This window comes from Oncorhynchus mykiss, chromosome 10, assembly GCF_013265735.2.
Source record: "Oncorhynchus mykiss isolate Arlee chromosome 10, USDA_OmykA_1.1, whole genome shotgun sequence".
NCBI lineage: Eukaryota > Metazoa > Chordata > Actinopteri > Salmoniformes > Salmonidae > Oncorhynchus > Oncorhynchus mykiss.
Window position 1 is genome coordinate 26,925,096 of NC_048574.1, and position 7,948 is coordinate 26,933,043.

General features: G+C 40.1%; 1 pseudogene; it reads left to right on the top strand.

Moving 5' to 3' along the window:
- The first annotated feature begins 3,590 nt into the window (after positions 1–3,590).
- Positions 3,591–4,557, top strand: LOC110534877 (annotated as a pseudogene).
- Positions 4,558–7,948: the final 3,391 nt, after the last annotated feature.

Here is a 7,948-nt window from a genome sequence, read left to right on the forward strand (position 1 = left end):
GAATGTGCAGCACTGGGGAAAGTAGTGGTATGTGTTAATTGTATGGGTGCCCATGGGGCTGGGGATCAGAAATGTCCCGTGCGAAAGAGGCAGGTTGAGGTTTTCAGGGTTAGAGTAGTGCAGAAGTTGTCATATGCTGAGGCAGTGAAGAAAGTAGAGGAAGATGGGTCAAGGAGAAGGGATCCTGAGAGGAGTGGTGTGAGTAGTAGATCTGTACCAGTACAGAGGGATAAACCAACAAGTGATGTATGTTTCAGTAAGATTGTATTTTTGGCATTTATAGCAAGGCTTATCACCAGTACTGCAGGGATGGAACATAAGTCGCAGAAAATAAAGGTATTTGGGTGTGCGAGATTTGACGTCAGAAGAGTTACAAGGTGTGTTAAGTGGTGGTGTCCCATACTTTCAGGCTGTTGGCCTGAAGTAGGACTAAATATATTTAAATAGTGGAGTATGTTGAATTCTTTTGAGTGTAGTGTATATACAGTGCCTTGCGAAAGTATTCGGCCCCCTTGAACTTTGCGACCTTTTGCCACATTTCAGGCTTCAAACATAAAGATATAAAACTGTATTTTTTTGTGAAGAATCAACAACAAGTGGGACACAATCATGAAGTGGAACGACATTTATTTGATATTTCAAACTTTTTTAACAAATCAAAAACTGAAAAATTGGGCGTGCAAAATTATTCAGCCCCTTTACTTTCAGTGCAGCAAACTCTCTCCAGAAGTTCAGTGAGGATCTCTGAATGATCCAATGTTGACCTAAATGACTAATGATGATAAATACAATCCACCTGTGTGTAATCAAGTCTCCGTATAAATGCACCTGCACTGTGATAGTCTCAGAGGTCCGTTAAAAGCGCAGAGAGCATCATGAAGAACAAGGAACACACCAGGCACCGAGATACTGTTGTGAAGAAGTTTAAAGCCGGATTTGGATACAAAAAGATTTCCCAAGCTTTAAACATCCCAAGGAGCACTGTGCAAGCGATAATATTGAAATGGAAGGAGTATCAGACCACTGCAAATCTACCAAGACCTGGCCGTCCCTCTAAACTTTCAGCTCATACAAGGAGAAGACTGATCAGAGATGCAGCCAAGAGGCCCATGATCACTCTGGATGAACTGCAGAGATCTACAGCTGAGATGGGAGACTCTGTCCATAGGACAACAATCAGTTGTATATTGCACAAATCTGGCCTTTATGGAAGAGTGGCAAGAAGAAAGCCATTTCTTAAAGATATCCATAAAAAGTGTTGTTTAAAGTTTGCCACAAGCCACCTGGGAGACACACCAAACATGTGGAAGAAGGTGCTCTGGTCAGATGAAACCAAAATTGAACTTTTTGGCAACAATGCAAAACGTTATGTTTGGCGTAAAAGCAACACAGCTCATCAGCCTGAACACACCATCCCCACTGTCAAACATGGTGGTGGCAGCATCATGGTTTGGGCCTGCTTTTCTTCAGCAGGGACAGGGAAGATGGTTAAAATTGATGGGAAGATGGATGGAGCCAAATACAGGACCATTCTGGAAGAAAACCTGATGGAGTCTGCAAAAGACCTGAGACTGGGACGGAGATTTGTCTTCCAACAAGACAATGATCCAAAACATAAAGCAAAATCTACAATGGAATGGTTCAAAAATAAACATATCCAGGTGTTAGAATGGCCAAGTCAAAGTCCAGACCTGAATCCAATCGAGAATCTGTGGAAAGAACTGAAAACTGCTGTTCACAAATGCTCTCCATCCAACCTCACTGAGCTCGAGCTGTTTTGCAAGGAGGAATGGGAAAAAAATTCAGTCTCTCGATGTGCAAAACTAATAGAGACATACCCCAAGCGACTTACAGCTGTAATCGCAGCAAAAGGTGGGGCTACAAAGTATTAACTTAAGGGGGCTGAATAATTTTGCACGCCCAATTTTTCAGTTTTTGATTTGTTAAAAAAGTTTGAAATATCCAATAAATGTCGTTCCACTTCATGATTGTGTCCCACTTGTTGTTGATTCTTCACAAAAAAATACAGTTTTATATCTTTATGTTTGAAGCCTGAAATGTGGCAAAAGGTCGCAAAGTTCAAGGGGGCCGAATACTTTCGCAAGGCACTGTATATATACAGTTGAAGTTGGTAGGTTTACACACACCTTAACCAAATACATTTAAACTCAGTTTTTCACAATTCCTAACATTTAATCCTAGTAAAAATTCCCTGTCTTAGGTCAGTTAAGATCACCACTTTATTTTAAGAAAGTGAAATGTCAGATTAATAGTAGAGAGAAGGATTTATTTCAGCTATTATTTCTTTCATTACATTCCCAGTGGGTCAGAAGTTTACATACTGTAACGGATCTCGTCCTCCTCTGAGGAGGAGTAGCGAGAAGGATCGTGCTAAGTGTCCATAATGTTTAATAAAAACAACAGAACACTGGAACAAAACAAAATAACGTGCATCAACGAAACAGTCCCGTGTGGCGACAAACACTGACACGGAAGACAAACACCCACAACCCAGGCTACCTAAGTATGATTCTCAATCAGGGACAACAATTGACAGCTGCCTCTGATTGAGAACCATACTAGGCTGAACTCAAAAACCAACATAGAAAAACAAACATAAACTTCCCACCCAACTCACGACCTGACCATACTAAAACAAAGAATAAAATAACAGAACTATGGTCAGAACGTGACACATACACTCAATTAGTATTTGGTAGCATTGCCTTTAAATTGTCTAACTTGGGTCAAACATTTTGGAAAGCCTTCCACACGCTTCCCACAATAAGTTGGTGAATTCTGCCCCATTCCCCCTGACAGAGCTGGTGTAACTGAGGCAGGTTTGTAGGAATCCTTACTCGCACACGCCTTTTCAGTTCTGCCCACACATTTTCTTTAGGATTGAGGTCAGGGCTTTGATGGCCACTCCAATACCTTGACCTTGTTGTCATTCAGCCATTTTCTGTGGAAGTATGCTTGGGGTCATTGTCCATTAGGAAGACCCATTTGCAACCAAGCTTTAACTTCCTGAAACGTTTGACCCAAGTTAAACAATTTAAAGGCAATGCTACCAAATACTAATTGAGTGTATTTAAACTTCTGACCCACTGGGAACGTGATGAAAGAAATAAAAGCTGAAATAAATCATTCTCTCTACTATTATTCTGACATTTCACATTATTAAAATAAAGTGGTGATCCTAACTGACCTAAGACAGGGAAGTTTTACTAGGATTAATGTCAGGAATTGTGAAAAACTGAGTTCAAATGTATTTGGCTAAGGTGTATGTAAACTTCCGACTTCAACTGTATATACAGTATATACACACACACACACACACACACACACACACATACATACATACACACATACATACATACATACATACATACATACATACATACATACATAGACACACACACACAGACACACACACACATAAAAAAATAAATCAAAGTAATACTCCAGTCTAGTAGGTGGCAATAATACAACATTTATTGGAATCCAAACAGCATTGAAGAAGACGACCATTTTTAAAAAATATATAAATAAGACAAAAATAAGAGAAAAAGAGCACAGGAAATTTGGAAATGGCGGAGTACAGAATATTTGAGGGTAAGTAGCAAAGTTATAACACAATTATTCATTGTTTACAAAGAGAAATTCCAGTATATGTATAAACTCGTTTATTTGAAATATTTGTATAAATCGTTGCCTATCCATTAACGCTAATAATATGTGTTTCTCATTTTGGGTGAATTTTTACGGGTAGGCTACACTAACATCCTGAGCACATTTCCAATGTGGTCCTTGAAGGAATAGACAGACAGCAGTATTAACCAATATACATACAGAGTAGAGCTATCCGAATGTAAACAGAATATTCTGCCTTTTTTCTAGAGGAAGCAATGTCTCCCTTCTCCCTCAAGCTGTACGAGGCACAGTTCTTTGGCTTCACCCCTCAGACCTGCATGGTGAGGGTATACAGCGCCTTTCAGGACTTCCTGAACTAATTACTGCTTGTTGTAGAAGCGGTGTTCATGAGAAAACTAAGCGGGACTGAGCCCAATGGAGAGCAACTATGTTCAAGGGCAAGAGAATGCTCCCAAAAGTTGCAGATATTCCTTTAGGAACGCTTCAAACGTCTGACTTGTCTCATGGAAACTGTTTTAGTCAACAATGTCCTCTCAGTCCCGCCTAATGTGTTGTTACCTGATGACCAGCCACACAAAAAGTACTTTCAACGTTTAGAGGAGGTTCTTAATCTGGAGTCTTCCCTGGCGGAGCTGCATCTGGTGTACCAGGCAGAGGTGTGTGGCAGGCAGGCCTTGCTGGCTGAACTGGAGGAGCAAAGAGAAGTCCAAGAGCAGCTGGATGGAATCCTGAGGTGGAGTGTAGAACTACAGGCAGCTTGGATGCAGGAGGGAATGGCCAGCTTCCACGACAGCTTCCATGTGATGATGTAATCAGTCAAGAAAATGCAGGCTGTCATTGGAGAGGTCAATAAGAAAAGCACTGGATGAGGACTCGTCAGTGGGATGGACCCACATGGTGTAAAATACTTAGTGGTTGTTTGAGAAGGGTGGGTCACAGGTGTAATTACATTCTGACTTGGAATAGCTCCCCCTGTTCAACATAAGATACAAATAGAATTCTATGCCTTTGGATGTATGAACAATTATACAATTCGTCAGACCCAAGTATTATCGGCAAGAATGTGAGCACTTTTTAAACAAAAAAAATCATCTTTGTTTTGATGTATTTCCTTTTTGATGGCTTTCTATACATTGTAAATATATTATCCACAACATTTGAATAGTAACAGAGACTCAAGCTGTTAGTATTTTTTGAATCTCCCAGTCTTAATGAGGAAGTTCACCCATTTTTACATGGGGCCTTATTTTCACTCTTTCTGTGCTTGTAGTTGTAAAAAAAAAAAAAAAAACACGCTTTGTAAGTCATCACTTGCCATAGACTACGTTGCGTTATGAAACACTTAACTAACTAATTTCAGAATCTTATTCTGGATAATGTCTGTAAAATGTTGTGAAAAACATTCCTTTGTCCTATAAATCCATATTTGCATTGTTTTGTTGTAAACCGCATCATTCAAACATGCATTTATACTACAGTGGGAGAAAAAAAGAAAATACAATTGTGCAGGGACATCATCCATAATGAGATTCTGATGTAATAGGAGTTGGCTTGAAGTGTTATGGAGCATTTTATAACAAATTGTAGACAGATTTATATAGTGCATTGTAGTCAATGGCAAGTCATGACCCATGAAATTGTGACAAACAATTTTCTCTGAAACAAAATATCAAAAAACTGTTTGGGGGATCAACTACAAGCTCACAAAGAGTGAAAATAACATGTTTAAATGGGTGAACTTCCCCTTTAACCCTGGATCTATGAAAAGCATTTTTTTGGAGCCATAGTCACCACAAGGGGGAACCATTGCTTTGTTATTTCATCTCAAAAATCAATTGACCAAGCAGTGCGTTTGTACGGTGTGAATGATTTGGATTCTTTGTTCCGTAATATCTTTTAGGCACTATCATTATAAACATTTAACACTTGCCTAATTTTGAATGAATAAAGGTGTGATTGTGCAATTGCATCTGATAAAATGTAAATAATTTCCCTTGCCAATCATGGTCTGTCTGTCAGATACAGTCTGTGATTGTCTGTGAGGACTGTGATGTTTAATGCTGTATGATGTTGACTGACTGATAAGCAGCTCATTTGACAGTAGGCTGCTCTGACACCGTGGTCTCAGTGGGAGATCCTGCAGTGATTAGACTGTTGTGTGATGTCCATGGCTGGAACCCCAGACTACCTCTTCACAAGGGTCCTTCCTGTTAATGGATACCGGGAATGTATTTATGTTTAATAAAAATACATTAAATTGAATGTTGACCTATATTTTACCAGCAGATCATTTAAATAAGTGTAAAGATTTTCTCCCAAACAAGGGACATGTTTGTAAGAACAGGGTTTTTCTGCTCCCAAAGGTTTTTTTTTTTTTTTTTTTTTTCCTACTGTTTTTAGCCTGTTGTGGTGGATCTAGTCAGGTAATCTCAAAGTAGCATAACATGTCTGTGAAGCCAGGTTCAAACCTTTTCATGCTCATAATTAAACCTGAGACATGTATGTCCCGATTCCTTTTTTACTTTCTGGAGCTTGGGAGTACTATTACAAATCTTGGTATACTCTGCCTTTCTTTTCACAAGTAGAAGCATACCATTTTTGTGGTTTATGATGGAAAAAGGCACAACATTTTGTCAATGCAATAGATGGAAGCACAATAGAAATTGACATTTTATGAGAGAGCACAAATGATTGGTACTGTCTGAAAAAATGAATTCCATTCCATTTTGCTTAATTCACATAGCACTATTGTGAATGTTATGGCACAATACTGTATACTGTACAGTAGTTTTGCTCCCTAAAAAAGTGACATTCTTGGATGTAGTGCTGCTGGAGGGCTAGCACTGTGAGCCTGAGCATAATAAAAGGGATGAGGAGCGCAGTGAGGGGTCGGAGTGGGGAGGGGGGACTGGGTTAGCAGCCTCAACCGCTCTGTCTCTTTCATCTGTCTCTCGCTCTCATTAAAGCCAAAGCAGCGGGGGCTGCCCAAATGAGCCCAAGGATGCAGGGATGGAGCCTCCCATCAGGAGGGTGGAATAGGAAGACTGGACAGGCTGTCTCCCGTAAGCCCCTTTTCCCTCTCTTTGCTTATTCCTCAATCCACTTTCCCAATCCCTCTTCTCCTCCCCCCAATCCACCTCTCTCCTTACCCTGCCACTGGGATCACTCTGGGGCTCAACTCCACTGATAAATAACTCTTATCTCTCTCTCCACCTTCTCACTCAGCCAGGACACATTCCTGACAGGGCTGTAGAGTAGCAGCTATCCATGAATGGGCCTGAAATAGTGTTTCTGTCAGATAGAGAGCCAGTGAGTGATGCAGGAGGGCAGCATTAATTAGGTTCAATCTGGGATGAGGTGATTAAGAAGGGTGAGGGGGAAGAGACCGACCCCATTAGTTTAGTGATAGAATGAGAGAGCTCTTTCTCCATATATGGGGGATACAGAGAGAATGCTGATGTGAGTATATGCAGGTTTGCTATGTGTGGTTATGCACAGGTAGGTCAGTGAAAAGAGATTCACTCTTTAGGGGTGAAATTTTAACATCCCAATCTATATTGCCACTCAGCTACGATTGGTCTTGAAAATCATTATATGCAAGGAAGGTAGTATGATCAATACTTTGGGTCTAGTCAGGTTTCTCTAAGGCTGGTGGGTAGTATGCTGAAGTAGCTACTGATATTAAGGCTTTATGTGCAGTTAAATTGCATAATATTGTAAATACAGATGTGTTAATGTAACTAGAAGATGTGATTCGGAGATCAAATAAATGTCACAGCTGTACAAAGGAGAAGACCAAGGTGCAGTGTGATGAGCGTACATTTTCTTTATTTGAATCAAAATGACGCCAAACTTAACACTACAAAACCAAACCGTGAAGCTCAAAAGCAAAGTGCTCTAAACAGAGTCAACCTCCCACAAATACAAGTGGTAAAAAAGGGCACCTAAGTATGGTTCCCAATCAGAGTCAACGATAGACAGCTGTCCCTGATTGAGAACCATACCCAGCCAAACACAAAGAAATAGAAAACATAGAACACAAAACATAGACTGCCCACCCCAACTCACGCCCTCACCAAACCAAAATAGAGACATAAAAAGGATCTCTAAGGTCAGGGCGTGGCAATAAAGGGGAAGAATTTGACCTCAATAGCATTTTAAACAATGTAGAATTGTGATTACAGGAGGAACGTCATGTGGATTATGCAAACATTACATTTCTTAGGTGGTACCAGTTCTGTTATGATCTTGTCCGTTTCCATTGTGTTTCCATCTATTGGTAAGTCCTTTAGAA